General features: G+C 44.3%; 1 long non-coding RNA gene across 1 annotated transcript in view; it reads right to left on the bottom strand.

Moving 5' to 3' along the window:
* The window catches only part of LOC134945339 (uncharacterized), a 113,786-nt gene that overhangs the window by 78,226 nt on the left and 18,954 nt on the right, over positions 1-16,606 (bottom strand). Inside the window, exon 2 of the long non-coding RNA XR_010182101.1 lies at positions 16,088-16,174. This is a non-coding gene — a long non-coding RNA (uncharacterized LOC134945339). The remainder of the gene's footprint in view (positions 1-16,087; positions 16,175-16,606) is intronic.

Below are 16,606 nucleotides of genomic sequence, written 5' to 3'. Positions count from 1 at the left end.
AATGAAGAGAAAGTGCCAGAGGGTTCAGGTAGGGAATTGAGCAGGTCACTGGCTGAGTTAGAGCATACCATTTCATCTCGGATTTTATCAATCTTATCCTTGAAGTAGGAGGCAAGTTCTTGTGCACTGATAGTAGCTAGTGGGGGAGGTGAGAGAGGGTAAAGAAGTGATTTAAATGTATTAAAAAGTCGCTTGGGGTTGGTGGCATGATAAGAGATGAGAGATTGGAAATATGTTTGTTTGGCAGTGTCCAGGGCCTGACGATAGGAGTGGTAGGTGGTCTTATATATGAGAAAGTCACTTGGATTCTGAGATTTCCGCCACTGACGTTCTACTTTACGTGACAGTTTTTGTAGGTGTCTTGTTGATTTAGAGTGCCATGGTTGGCATCTAAGCCTACGTGGAGTGTGATGGGTAGCTGGAGCCACTTCATCAAGGGCACTCTCTAGGGTCTGGTGCAGGTGGGATACAGCAGTGTCAGGTGTGGTAAATGTAGAGAATGGTGAGAGAAGTTGTTGCAGAGAAGTGGAAAGTTGTTGAAAATTTATATTGTTAGTATTTCTGCGGGTTAGAGAAGGCTTGCTTGGTTTTAGTGTCATAGAATTTAGAGTAATAGAAGATTTTGAGAAGGTGTTCAGGTTGTGATCAGAGGGAGGGAAAGGAGTGTTAATGAATTGGGAAACTGAGCAGAGCCTGATGAACACAAGATCAAGGCAGTGGCCCTCCTGGGGAGTAGAGGAGTCGGACCATTGGGTGAGGCCAAGAGAGGAGGTTAGAGAGAGGAGTTTGGAGGCATGAACAGATTGTGGACTGTCAAGAGCTATATTGAAATCGCCCATAATGATGGTGGAGATATCAGAGGATAAGAAGTGTGGGAGCCAGGCAGAAAAATCTTCTGGAAATTGTTGTTTAGGTTGCCCAGGAGGGCGATAGATAGCTGCAACACACAGAGAGAAGGGGGTGAAAATTCTGATAGAGCGAACTAATACTATATTTATCTTTTATGTCACCTGAAATAGTGACTCTTAGATCCCTTTCCTCCTCAGTAGTTTCCAGTATAGTGCCCCTGATACTACTGTACAGGGTATATTTAGGCTTTGGATTTTTGTGACCCAAGTGCATGATTTTGCATATTTTGGCATTAGACTGTACTTGCCACGCTCTTGACTATTCCTCTAGTCTACCTAGATCCTCAATCATTTGTTTTATCCCTTTCTAATGTGTCTACCCAGTCAGGAGGGGTCCTTGGTGCGGGCAAGCAGTTGCTGCGCCAGGGGCGCTATGGCCTTGGGGCGCAGCTGCAGTCACCCCGCAGGCGCCCGCACGCCTACCCGCTCCCGCAGATGCCGTGGGCTGTGTGGGCTTCCGCTGCAGCCGGCACGCCTGTCAGACGCTAGAGGTCATTATTGACCTCTAGTGTCTGTGCGGCGCTGCTATGGAAGAGACGCATGACGTCTCTCCCATAGAGAGGACCCGCGGGCCGCCAGATGGAGCAGCAGCAGCAGTGGTCGGGAAGCAGGAGCGGGGCTGGTAAGTATTGTTTTATTTGTGTGTTTGTAAGCAGCTACTAAGGGGCACAGCAACAGGGGGCACAACTATTGGGGGCACAACGACAGGGGGCACAACTACTGGGGCAAATCTACTGGGGGCATAGCTATAGGGGGCACAACTATTGGGGCAAATCTACTGGGGGCATAGCTACAAGAGGCAAATCTACTGGGGGCACAGCTACAGGGGGCACAGCTACTGAGAGCACAACTACTGGGGGCATTACTGTGGCTACGCCCCTCCCCTATGAAGCCACGCCCCTATTTTTTATTGTTTTTCCACAGGGGCGGGGGGCACCAGTGAAAATTTTTGCACTGGGTGCCACAAGGTGTAGAATCGGCCCTGGGAAAGCACATCACTTACTGCATGCAAGAACAAAAGTGAGCATCTATCTCTTCCACTAAGGGTGTTAGAGATACAAATCTGTTTTTTTCTACACTATGGCCAATATTTACTAATATTCGTGTTTGTGTCGGTTTGTGTAGTGTTTAAACTCGTCTTGTATCGGGTGCATTTTCATGCAACTTTTTGAAACTATATACGCCAAGTTACGAAGCAGTCGACTTTATGCTTTTCGTGTTTTCCGATGTCGATGCCAGTCGTTTCCCCCCCCCCCACATTTACGGCCGTCATTGTCGTTTGTGTACGTGTTTTTGTTGTTTTTGCTGCTTTTTTTTCTAAGTTAAACGCGGCAGGGTTTTTTTTTCCGCGGCCGCATTTTCACTTTTAGTTTCATTTTTCATCCCCGTTCGTGATTGGTTGTGTTTCAGATCGTAGGAGTGTCTGTGCGCAACTATATAAATACGCCCCAAACCGTCCGCACTTCGTGGGTTTAGTTAGTGGTGAGGAGGAGGGAGGTTGTGCTGTGGAGGTAGGTGAATTTGTGTTGGTAGCGATTTCTGAGTGTAGTATTGTGTTTGAAAGTCGTCTTGTCATTCTTGTAGTCTTGTTTTTTGTGGTTTTGTCTCATTTTTTGTCCAAGTTATTTTTCTTTATAGTACCTTGTCAGTGTTTGTGTGGGTGTGTGTGGGTGTGTGTGTGTGAGTTGTGTAGTGTTAGTGGAGGAGTGTGTTGTTTGTCTATTATTTTTCTGTGTTAAGTGTTTAGACACACAATTATGTGTGACTCAGAGGTGGGTGAGGTGGAGGGTGTGAGTGAGGGGGAGGAGGTCGGTCAGGTGGAGGAGGTGAGTGTGAGTGAGGTTAGTGAGGTGGAGGAGGTGGGTGAGGTTGCTGCAGCAGCCTCAAGTGACAGTGATAGTGACAGTCAGACAGCTCCGCAGCCACGCACCACTACTAAGACTGGGCGGAATGTAAAGTTTAGTTATGCCGAAAATGTGGCATTGGTGCGTGAGCTGATGAAGTATCAGCGGCAGCTATTTGGTCCTGAGTCCGCCAAGGTGCCAACACGGAAGAAGACGGTGTTGTGGGCGAAAGTTGTTGCTGCTGTCAATAGTGAGGGGGTGGTCAAGCGGACGGAGGACACGTGCCGCAAACGGTACTATGACATAAAGCGACGTGTCAAGTCCAAAATGGTCAAGGAGGCGAAGTCGGCTAGAAAAACCGGTGGTGGGCAGCCCTATATTGCAAGATATCTGGACTATGAGGAGCTCATGCAGAGTGTAATACCTCCTGAAGTAGTCTCTGCAACCCATGTCCGGTATTCAGATAGGCCCAGGAAGAATGGTGAGCATGTGTATTAACATTCTATGACCTTATATTTTTTTTTAAATGTGTGTCATGTCACGTTGCATATTACTCCCATCTTCAAGTGTGTGTCAGCAAATACATTGGCCCTCATTCCGAGTCGTTCGCTCGTTCTTTTTCATCGCATCGCAGTGAAAATCCGCTTAGTACGCATGCGCAATGTTCGCACTGCGACTGCGCCAAGTAATTTTGCTATGAAGAAAGGATTTTTACTCACGGCTTTTTCTTCGCTCCGGCGATCGTAGTGTGATTGACAGGAAATGGGTGTTACTGGGCGGAAACACGGCGTTTTATGGGCGTGTGGCTGAAAACGCTACCGTTTCCGGAAAAAACGCAGGAGTGGCTGGAGAAACGGGGGAGTGTCTGAGCGAACGCTGGGTGTGTTTGTGACGTCAAACCAGGAACGACAAGCACTGAACTGATCGCACAGGCAGAGTAAGGTTGAAGTTACTCAGAAACTGCAAAGTAGTTTGTAATCGCAATATTGCGAATACATCGGTCGCAATTTTAAGAAGCTAAGATACACTCCCAGTAGGCGTAGGCTTAGCGTGTGTAACTCTGCTAAATTCGCCTTGCGACCGATCAACTCGGAATGAGGGCCATTGTCTTGGGTAATGTTTTATCCAAAAGCCAATGTAACATCTTACTTTTTTGTATGTCATGTGTTTTTTTCCTGTATATTTTGCATGTGTAGTTTGGACTTGGTGTGTCATTGAATTGTCCTGCAATAATGGTTTCCTTTTGGACATTTTTTTTTTTTACATTTGGACTATGTTTTATATTTAGGTTAGCCATGTGCAATGTTTCAAAAACAGTGGTTGTTGTCATGTTAGAGGCTGGAGTAGTGGAAAGTGGTTTGGAAACCACTTACATCTGTAATGTCATTATTACAGAATGTAATATTTTTTTTAAAAAACCCACTATTTGTTTGTTCAGTTTAAGTTTGCATTTGTACCCTGACACAACACTGCAGTGTAATTTTTTAATTTATGTTTTGTTTTTGTTTGGCTTATATAGTGGTAATGTGTGTTTGGAGTGCCACATCACAGAGCAATTTATATATTGCATCTGTAATATTTTTACTTTCATTACAAAATGAAGATGTGTGTGTTTTTGGTTGTTAATGTATGTATTTTTACTTGTGGCCTATGTCAGTGTCCTGTACATGTTTTCCTGTGTTGCACTTTCCATAGTGCATATGGCTATTGGACAATGTTTATTGTTTTATGTAATGGTTTTTTTGTTTCCGGTCCTTATGTATTTATTAAAAATAATTTACAGTGTTTGAAAAAAGCAGTACTACTCGTCCTCCAGTAACTCCCATCACATTTGATGATGATGACGCTGCGGAAGCAGGTAAAGTGTCCATTGTAGTATAGGGTATGTTTGTAAAGGAATGGCCATAACAAAATTTCACTTTCAATAATAGGTCCATCAAAAGAAGTCTGGAGCAGCAGAAGTGGGACATCTGTAAGACACCACCACAAAAAACCTGTGGCAGCAAAGAAAGCAAGGTCTGATGTCCAGGGCCAACCACAGCAGGCTACCCCACCACGAAGATTATCGACAGTATGTTCGGTCCCCCAACTCCAAATTTTGGACACACCTCCAAGACGTCAACCACACTCCCCTCATCTTGATTGTGAGTATCCAACTGAAAAAAATGTAAACAATTTCTGATCGTAATCAAACTTTTTCATCACCGCATTAAGTCAAAACACATAAAAATCTTATATACTTACCGAAGTAAGTAAAACATGAAATGGAATCCAAGCAAAATGGCCTTGTCCACATCCAGTAAGTCCACTTGAGCCATACAGTAGCACATTGGCCCTCATTCCGAGTTGTTCGCTCGCAAGCTGCTTTTAGCAGCATTGCACACGCTAAGCCGCCGCCTACTGGGAGTGAATCTTAGCTTAGCAAAATTGCGAACGAAAGATTCACAATATTGCGAAAAGACTTCTCTGTGCAGTTTCTGAGTAGCTCGAGACTTACTCTTCCAGTGCGATCAGTTCAGTGCTTGTCGTTCCTGGTTTGACGTCACAAACACACCCAGTGTTCGCCTAGACACTCCTCCGTTTCTCCAGCCACTCCCGCATTTTTCCCAGAAATGGTAGCGTTTTTTCACACACACCCATAAAACGGCCAGTTTCCGCCCAGAAACACCCACTTCCTGTCAATCACATTACGATCACCAGAACGAAGAAAAAACCTTGTAAAGCCGTGAGTAAAATACCAAACTTCATAGCAAATTTACTTGGCGCAGTCGCAGTGCGAACATTGCGCATGCGCAATTAGCGGAAAATCGCTGCGATGCAAAGAAAATTACAGCGCGAACAACTCGGAATGACCACCATTGTGTGTAAGATGCTGCAACAGAAACTCATGTTTAATTTTTTAAAATAGTAAGGTTGTGTCAGAATTCGTTTGGATCTCCCATTGTGAGAACATATTAGCAGGGACTGATATTCACGGTATAATAGCAAGTTTATTAAAGCAGTGTACAACTGTAAACAATAAATATAAAGCAGGAATAACTAGAGAACACAATGGGAAAACTGAGGGGACATGGGATGCCCGGAGACTGTGAGTACATGAAAATTATGTAGACTGTGGTAGAGTATGCACGTACCAGGGTTGCAGGATTGCACTGTAGCTGGACTGCAGGATTGCACTGTAGCTGGATCACAGGATGGCACTGATGATTTGTAAACTTGTGAACGGTGACTAAAGGTGCTGATGAGTTAAGGAACTTGTGAATGATGATTTAAAGACACTGGTGATTTGCAGACTTTTAAATGGTGACTGAAGATGCTGATGAGTTAAGGAACTTGAGAATTATGATTGAAGACACTGGTGATTTGCAGACTTGTAAATGGTGACTGAAGATGCTGATGAGTAAAGGAACTTGTGAGTGATGATTGAAGACACTGGTGATTTGCAGACTTGTAAATGGTGACTGAAGATGCTGATGAGTTAAGGAACTTGTGAATGATGATTTAAAACACAGATGATTTGCAAAGTTGTAAGCGATGACTGAAGACGCTGATGATTCAAGGAACTTGAGAATAATGCTTAAAGACACTGGTGGTTTGCAGAGTAGTAAACGGTGACTGAAGACGCTGATGATTCCAGGAACTTGAGAATAATAATTAAAGACACTGGTGGTTTGCAGAGTAGTAAACGGTGACTGAAGACGCTGATGATTCCAGGAACTTGAGAATAATAATTAAAGACACTGGTGGTTTGCAGAGTAGTAAACGGTGACTGAAGACGCTGATGATTCCAGGAACTTGAGAATAATAATTAAAGACACTGGTGGTTTGCAGAGTAGTAAACGGTGACTGAAGACGCTGATGATTCCAGGAACTTGAGAATAATAATTAAAGACACTGGTGGTTTGCAGAGTAGTAAACGGTGACTGAAGACGCTGATGATTCCAGGAACTTGAGAATAATAATTAAAGACACTGGTGGTTTGCAGAGTAGTAAACGGTGACTGAAGACGCTGATGATTCCAGGAACTTGAGAATAATAATTAAAGACACTGGTGGTTTGCAGAGTAGTAAACGGTGACTGAAGACGCTGATGATTCCAGGAACTTGAGAATAATAATTAAAGACACTGGTGGTTTGCAGAGTAGTAAACGGTGACTGAAGATGCTGATGATTCCAGGAACTTGAGAATTAAAGACACTGGTGGTTTGCAGAGTAGTAAACGGTGACTGAAGACGCTGATGATTCCAGGAACTTGAGAATAATAATTAAAGACACTGGTGGTTTGCAGAGTAGTAAACGGTGACTGAAGACGCTGATGATTCCAGGAACTTGAGAATAATAATTAAAGACACTGGTAGTTTGCAGAGTAGTAAACGGTGACTGAAGACGCTGATGATTCTAGGAACTTGAGAATAATAATTAAAGACACTGGTGGTTTGCAGAGTAGTAAACGGTGACTGAAGACGCTGATGATTCCAGGAACTTGAGAATAATAATTAAAGACACTGGTAGTTTGCAGAGTAGTAAACGGTGACTGAAGACGCTGATGATTCTAGGAACTTGAGAATAATAATTAAAGACACTGGTGGTTTGCAGAGTAGTAAACGGTGACTGAAGACGCTGATGATTCCAGGAACTTGAGAATAATAATTAAAGACACTGGTGGTTTGCAGAGTAGTAAACGGTGACTGAAGACGCTGATGATTCCAGGAACTTGAGAATAATAATTAAAGACACTGGTGGTTTGCAGAGTAGTAAACGGTGACTGAAGACGCTGATGATTCCAGGAACTTGAGAATAATAATTAAAGACACTGGTGGTTTGCAGAGTAGTAAACGGTGACTGAAGACGCTGATGATTCCAGGAACTTGAGAATAATAATTAAAGACACTGGTGGTTTGCAGAGTAGTAAACGGTGACTGAAGACGCTGATGATTCCAGGAACTTGAGAATAACAATTAAAGACACTGGTGGTTTGCAGAGTAGTACACGGTGACTGGAGACACTGATGATTTTAGGAACTTGAAAATAATACTTAAAGACTCTGATGCAGACACTGACTCCCAGCACGCTGATGACCGAGACACATTAAAGTCCAGAAGCTGCTTAAGAACGCTGGAAGCTGTGCAGCAGTTAACGCTGGAAGCACCGGAGACACTGGGGTAGACTGCGGAGAAACTCGCCGGGAACAAGAGCACTGGCAGTTCTTTGGTCGATTTAGCAGCAGCATGACCAGGACCAGGAGCTGTAACAATCTTGACTCGATGAACTGGTAACAGGGAGCCTGTGTGGCTGGCCTAAGTAGTGAGTTCAGGTGCTGCTCACAGCTGTGGTAACAGCTGGTAATCAAGCTGCAGATACAGAGCAGAACGCTGAGCACCAGAGCAGAGAGCGCCACCCCAGGCATGGAGGAGAAACTACATGGATTGTGACAGTACCCCCTCCCTAAGGAGCGGATTCCAGACGCTCAACACATGTCAGAGTCTGAATCAAAAGGTTGAGGGCATATCAGCGTATCCTCATGCTGCCAAGGAAGTCCAACAGAGGCTTTCAACTTAGATTTTCCCTTTTTCTTCTTTCTCCTTTTTGTGGATTTCCCAGTAGGAACAGTAGACTGGAGCTGAAGAAAACCAACAGGTAAGCTGATTGCTGGAGTCTCTAAGCTGGCAACGGGATTCTCGGATGAACCAAGATAGATAGGAACCTTAGATGACCCCGGCTGGGCAGGAACCTCAATTGGGACTGAAGACTGGTAAGACCATGAATTGAATTTCTTAATTACCACTTCACTGAAGGCCACAAGATTGAGAAGAACTGGGTCATTGGTCTCAATTAGTGGACTAGCCCAAGCCGCGGCTTCTCCTCTGAAGGTCAGGAATAAAAATTTAACTATGTTGGATGGAGTAATTCCAAGGGAAGGATCTGTCTCCATCATAGAAAGATATCGATTAACTAGTGCAAAGTATTGCGTTAAATCTCCATCAAAGTAATCCAAAGACGGAGCGTTGGATGAATTCTGTGAAGTGGAAACTTGATTTTCTGGAAACACTGGAGATGGATCATCAGGACATTGAGGAGGGGACAGACTTTCAGGAGACTGGTCAGAAATATATGATGATCCTAACCAAACTTTGACTAGAGACTTGGATGGTACTTTTTGGATTTGGTCCTTCCCGGAAGTCCTGGGGGACTGGGCGGTACCCAAATCGTGAGCCAACAAGTTAGTAGTAGGATTCGAACCCAGGACTACAACAGTGCCTATGTGTCTAGATATATGGCCTGTGTTGTGAGAAACGAGAGTGCTAGATTCTTCTTCTGAGATTGACATAATGCTCAAAGCCCCCTCGTCACTGGGCTGAACTAAGGGAAAAGCCCCCTCTTCACGGGGCTGAACTAAGGCAGAAGCCCCCTCTTCACGGGGCTGAACTAAGGCAGAAGCCCCCTCTTCACGGGGCTGAACTAAGGCAGAAGCCCCCTCTTCACGGGGCTGAACTAAGGCAGAAGCCCCCTCTTCACGGGGCTGAACTAAGGCAGAAACCCCCTCTTCACGGGGCTGAACTAAGGCAGGAGCCCCCTCTTCACTGGGCTGGGCTGAGGCAGGAGCCCCCTCTTCACGGGGCTGGGCTGAGGCAAGAGCCCCCTCTTCACGGGGCTGGGCTGAGGCAAGAGCCCCCTCTTCACGGGGCTGGGCTGAGGCAAGAGCCCCCTCTTCATGGGGCTGGGCTGAGGCAAGAGCCCCCTCTTCACGGGGCTGGGCTGAGGCAAGAGCCCCCTCTTCACGGGGCTGGGCTGAGGCAGCACTCTGTAGACTCTCGGGCTGGGCAGCACTCTGTAAACTCTCGGGCTGGGCAGCACTCTGTAGACTCTCGGGCTGGGCATCACTCTGTAGACTCTCGGGCTGGGCAGCACTCTGTAGACTCTCGGGCTGGGCAGCACTCTGTAGACTCTCGGGCTGGGCAGCACTCTGTAGACTCTCGGGCTGGGCAGCACTATGTAGACTCTCGGGCTGGGCAGCACTCTGTAGACTCTCGGGCTGGGCAGCACTCTGTAGACTCTCGGGCTTTACAGCACTCTGTAGACTCTCGGGCTTTACAGCACTCTGTAGACTCTCGGGCTGGGCAGTACTCTGTAGACTCTCGGGCAGGGCCCTCTGAACCCCTCACTGGGGCTGGACACTCTGAAGAACCCCCTCTTGGGGCTGGACACTCTGAAGAACCCCCTCTTGGTGTTATGCACACCAGTGCCTGCAGGAATGTACTGGTGTCTGAACTGTTATGCACACCAGTGCCTGCAGGAATGTACTGGTGTCTGAACTGTTATGCACACCAGTGCCTGCAGGAATGTACTGGTGTCTGAACAGATAGGGATGCAAAACAAATGAAATCACAGACAGACTGGGGAATATGACATTACGTACACAGAAGGTGATAGGGTAACAAAATAAACACAAAGTGAACAGAGAAGCCCAGAGGCTAAGAAACTGGGTGTCTCCCTATTATTAGGAATGCTCAGATGAAAAAAGCAAGATGTTGTGTTTTAATACGTAGAGAACCCGAAATGCTGTTGCTAAGGGCAACAGCAAAACCCTAAAGGGTTACCAACGGGTGTGGCAGTAAACTCCTTGGTCAGAGATGGAATGATAGACACAAGGAGAGTCTCCACAATCCTAATCATCACTTGCAGTGCACAGGTTCAGCTTACTGCCACTAAACTGAATACCTGAACACCTTGCACAGTGAGACAGGATTTAGGCAGGCAGTCTGAGAATACAGCCGCAAACCTGCTAAGTTCACAGAGTAGCAAAAGAACCCCAGCAGGTTAAACGACTGACTCCAGTCTTACTGCTAGGTCTGGATTGGCAGAGTGTAGTACCAAATCCCCAGGCCTATTTGCAGTAAGCAACAACAAATACAAAGCTACACAGTACTGGCTAACTTTCAGGAACTGACTAACCAACAAAGATTCAGCAGCATCTGCTTAACCTCAGAAGAGGCCTTATAAAGCAGGTGCTGTCCACGCCCCACTCAGACCTCACAGACTGTGATCACAAAAACCAGCACCGGATCCCCTTCCGTGCACAGAGCCTGTAACCACTGCACAGCAAAAGACCCGAACCGGAGTATCAGCTGCGCTCAGGTTACTCCGCTAGCACTTGTCTCCCGGTTGCCATGACGACGTGGCAGCACAGGGCAGGAGACCCTAACACTTGGGGCTGGACACTCTGAAGAACCCCCTCTTGGGGCTGGACACTCTGAAGAACCCCTCACTGGGGCTGGACGCTCTGAACCCCTCACTGGGGCTGGACACTCTGAAGAACCCCCTCTTGGGGCTGGACACTCTGAAGAACCACATCTTGGGGCTGGACACTCTGAAGAAGCCCTCACTGGGTCTGGACGCTCTGAATCCCTCACTGGGGCTGGATGCTCTGAAGAACCCCTTCTTGGGGCTGGACACTCTGAAGAACCCCCTCCTGGGGCGACAGGCTTGGAAACTCTAGGTGTTAGACCAGTTTTGTGACAGATGGTATTTAAAGATTGGAGATACACTCTGCCCCCATTTCTTGGTTTTCGAATGGAACAAGTTAAAATAAAATGTCCTTGACCCCACAATACAGGCAAAGTTTATAGTCTCTACGATACTGGCGTTCTGTTTCTGAGAGACTAGGTCGAGGGAAACTTTGGAACCTGCCCCTTGTCTGAGGAGGAGAGGTGCCCCTAGCATGCCTAGTCCATGGGTCAGAAGAAAACTCCTTTTCTGGAGCTATTTTACTGGGGTCCACCAGTCTCCCCAGGAATTCAGGAAGAACGCATAGAATACCGGACACTAAAGTCTGTAGCTGGTCTAACTTCTCCTTTAAAATCCCCAGTTGTAAGAAATCTAAAGAAGGTGAGGTCTTGGGAGCTGAGGTGTTAACGAGCTGTGAGAAAACTCCCTCAGGCAGACTGCAATTATCTCCCCTGCTGTTTATTTTTGGCCAGTTCATACTATCAGAATTCGTTTGGATCTCCCATTGTGAGAACATATTAGCAGGGACTGATGTTCACGGTATAATAGCAAGTTTATTAAAGCAGTGTACAACTGTAAACAATAAATATAAAGCAGGAATAACTAGAGAACACAAAGGGAAAACTGAGGGGACATGGGATGCCCGGAGACTGTGAGTACATGAAAATGATGTAGACTGTGGTAGAGTATGCACGTACCAGGGTTGCAGGATTGCACTGTAGCTGGACAGCAGGATTGCACTGTAACAGGACTGCAGGATTGCACTGTAGCTGGATCACAGGATGGCACTGATGATTTGTAAACTTGTGAACAGTGACTAAAGGTGCTGATGAGTTAAGAAACTTGTGAATGATGATTTAAAGACACTGGTGATTTGCAGACTTTTAAATGGTGACTGAAGATGCTGATGAGTTAAGGAACTTGAGAATTATGATTGAAGATACTGGTGATTTGCAGACTTGTAAATGGTGACTGAAGATGCTGATGAGTTAAGGAACTTGTGAATGATGATTGAAGACACTGGTGATTTGCAGACTTGTAAATGGTGACTGAAGATGCTGATGAGTTAAGGAACTTGTGAATGATGATTGAAAACACAGATGATTTGCAAAGTTGTAAGCAATGACTGAAGATGCTGATGATTCAAGGAATTTGAGAATAATGGTTAAAGACACTGGTGGTTTACAGAGTAGTAAATGGTGACTGGAGACACTGATGATTCCAGGAACTTGAGAATGATAATTAAAGACACTGGTGGTTTGCAGAGTAGTAAACGGTGACTGAAGACGCTGATGATTCCAGGAACTTGAGAATAATAATTAAAGACACTGGTGGTTTGCAGAGTAGTAAACGGTGACTGAAGACGCTGATGATTCCAGGAACTTGAGAATAATAATTAAAGACACTGGTGGTTTGCAGAGTAGTAAACGGTGACTGAAGACGCTGATGATTCCAGGAACTTGAGAATAATAATTAAAGACACTGGTGGTTTGCAGAGTAGTAAACGGTGACTGAAGACGCTGATGATTCCAGGAACTTGAGAATAATAATTAAAGACACTGGTGGTTTGCAGAGTAGTAAACGGTGACTGAAGACGCTGATGATTCCAGGAACTTGAGAATAACAATTAAAGACACTGGTGGTTTGCAGAGTAGTACACGGTGACTGGAGACACTGATGATTTTAGGAACTTGAAAATAATACTTAAAGACTCTGATGCAGACACTGACTCCCAGCACGCTGATGACCGAGACACATTAAAGTCCAGAAGCTGCTTAAGAACGCTGGAAGCTGTGCAGCAGTTAACGCTGGAAGCACCGGAGACACTGGGGTAGACTGCGGAGAAACTCGCCGGGAACAAGAGCACTGGCAGTTCTTTGGTCGATTTAGCAGCAGCAGGACCAGGAGCTGTAACAATCTTGACTCGATGAACTGGTAACAGGGAGCCTGTGTGGCTGGCCTAAGTAGTGAGTTCAGGTGCTGCTCACAGCTGTGGTAACAGCTGGTAATCAAGCTGCAGATACAGAGCAGAACGCTGAGCACCAGAGCAGAGAGCGCCACCCCAGGCATGGAGGAGAAACTACATGGATTGTGACAGGTTGTTTAACAAATTTTCACATGTGTGTTTGACCTCACATTGCCAAATACATATAAAAACATCACTATGTTTGTTTTAGAAAAGCTATAAGGTAACACATTATGGATTACAATGTGTTTTTATGGTGGAGTATGTCTGATCTACAATAAAATTAAAGTGTTTGCTTTCACAATTAAATAACCAGACACATTTGCCACAAACAGGCATATGTATGTATTTAAGTTATGAGTGATGATGTTTATAGGCAGAATATCTGAAAGCAACAGTGAATGACATGTGTTCCATGTGTAGTGATTTGTTTTCATTTATCAAACATATGGATAGCTAACGGAGATGTTTTCTACATTTCAGCTTCTAGTCCTGGTAACAGCATCCCTTCGCAACAACAGCAACACAGTGACATGGATAAGACAATCATGTAAGAAATGCAGCCATTAAGCCAAGGAATCAGCCCCCCAGCACCTGTGAGTACACCACCACAGCAAAGCACACCACCACCACAACACAGCCCAACAACACCAGTAACACAAGGCCCCGATCAGGTGTTTTGGACCATTTGGGCTAGACAGCAGGCCACTAATGAAGATTGCCTGCGTAGGCAGACACAAATGTTTGCAAGCCTACCATGTCACCTCAGAAGAATAACCAGAAATATGAGTAGACAAAATGAACAAACCACGAGAATTGGCAATACCATGGAACTCATGCGTACAGACATTACACAGGCTATGGCCAACTTACAGCGCATAATGGAAGAACAGCACAGACTAATGGAAGAACAGCACAGACAACAGCAAAGTTATATGAACATTTTTCAAAACAATCAAAAGATAAATAAAAGTTTATTCCAAATTGTAGACAATCAAAATGCTGCTACACGTGAACTCAATGCCACCCTCACTAACCTGAATGAAACACTCAGATCCATGCACCAACAGCAAACAATCAGCAGTTCTGGTACGACTACTCCAAATATCACGCCAGTCTCATCACCACCAAGACGCTCCACCAGAGCACGACAACATGACAGTGCTAAAGGCAAAGGGCAGGACAAGCAGGCACCCAAAAAAATTAAAACAAAAACAACAATTTTACATTTCTGATAAGTAAATCAAAATAGTTAGTATAATAGTTAGTAAGTGTATGTTTGGCAAAATATATATAACACTTAGCTCCTTGACAATTTATACAACATCATTAATTATAAGTGGTACAAACAACAACATGAAATTTGTACGCACATTTATTCTTTACCATCTTTTTTTTTTGGAGGAGGGAAATGTTGTTGGAGCTGCACATACATGTTAGCAGGAAGTAACCAGACCACTTGATTTTTTTCTAATCATTACTCTTTCTAGATTCCAATCATTCTCCTATCCTGCACACACAATAATTGCCAGGCAGCCACATACATGTTAGCAGTAAGTAACCAGACCACTTGATTTTTTTCTAATCATTACTCTTTCTAGATTCCAATCATTCTCATATCCTGCAGCCAATACAAATTACAATGTGATTGTTAACTATTTTACCTTTCTTCTCTATACAACATTACAAGAATAACACAATAAAGTTGCGTAAAAAGCTTTTAATATGTTGTCATTGAATTGAGATAATTCATTGCCAAAATGAATGTCATTATTGTTGGTCCATGTTTGTGTGTGTTAAAAATGAGTAATAATGTTATTACACATGATGCAGAAACCAAATAATAAGAAATTTTATACCAAAAAACAAATAATGTGTATAATAAGGTATATATGTGGCAAACTGTGTATTTACTTACAAATCAGCAAGTTTACTGCAGCAAACATTCCGAAATATATTATTTTTGATGAGAGTAAGTTTGTGTCCCTTAACTATGATGGAGCATCACACATAGGGACACATGTATGCCTCAAGGCTAACATATTATATGTTGAGGACTGTTTATTTAGAACACAGGTTCTCAAACTCGGACCTCAGGACCCCACACAGTGCATGTTTTGCAGGTCTCCTCACAGAATCACAAGTGACATAATTAGCTCCACCTGTGAACCTTTAAAAACGTGTCTGTGAGTAATTCATACACCTGTGCTTTTACTGGGTTACCTACAAAACATGCACTGTGTGGGGTCCTGATGGCCGAGTTTGAGAACCTGTGCATTAGGACGTTACACACAATCATAAAGTCAAATACTAAATAAATTACTATGTGGATTATGTGTGCTTGTAATAAATTAGCAGTGCAAGTTTACGAACACTTATCTAGACTTAATGCATGCCACTCATAATCTGTTGTTTTGAGTTTTCAAATAAACACAATACACATGCAACATTTGTTTTGCATAAAGCGAGGGTATGTTTGTATGTCTCAAGGAGACAGACACATTCTGAGTAATGGTTTTTAAAATAAAAATTTATGATTACACAACAAATGAAATAAGCAAACCAAACTTACCTTAGAAATAGCGAGTGATGAGCTCTTGCCTAACCTGCCTCCCTACATCTGTACTCCAAGTATCACCAGATGTCTCTAATTCCTCTGCTTGCTGGCTGCTTTCTTCATCCTCCTCCTCCTCCTCAACATGTGGCAGATGTTGTTGCACACACATGTTATGAAGAAAGCAGCAGCAGAACACAATTTGAGTCACCTTCAAGGGACTATACAACAAAAGGCCACCAGACTTATCCAGATACCGAAACCTAGATTTCAGCACACCAAAACATCTTTCTATCACCGCGTGGACTTACGTGCATGATTGTAATTGTGTTCAGCAGGGGTATCAGGTCGGGACAATGGAGTTAGAAGCCAAGAGAAACAGCCATATCCTCCATCACCTAAAAGACAGATATAGTAATGTGATTCATGTTAAGATACAGCAACACATAAGTAACACACTGTGGGGCAGATGTATTAACCTGTAGAAGGCATAAGGAAGTGATAAACTAGTGATATGTGCAAGGTAATAAAGGCAGCGGACAATCTGTTCCTATATGTTCATTTACATATTGGAGCTGATTGGCTGGTGTCTTTATCACCTTGCACATATCACTGGTTTCTCACTTCCTTATGCCTTCTACAGGTTAATACATCTGCCCCTGTATTTGGACAAAGTATACGCAGCCCTACACATATCAAATTACATACCCAGCAGCCATCCATCTGGCATTTGTCCGTCCTCAAACTTATCAAAGAGGGATGACTGACTGAGGATGAAGGAGTCATGGCAGCCCCCAGGGTAACCAGCAACAACACTCATTATTTTGAGA

Source organism: Pseudophryne corroboree, chromosome 7, assembly GCF_028390025.1.
Source record: "Pseudophryne corroboree isolate aPseCor3 chromosome 7, aPseCor3.hap2, whole genome shotgun sequence".
Lineage (NCBI taxonomy): Eukaryota > Metazoa > Chordata > Amphibia > Anura > Myobatrachidae > Pseudophryne > Pseudophryne corroboree.
This window is presented reverse-complemented; position numbering and strand designations above follow the sequence as displayed.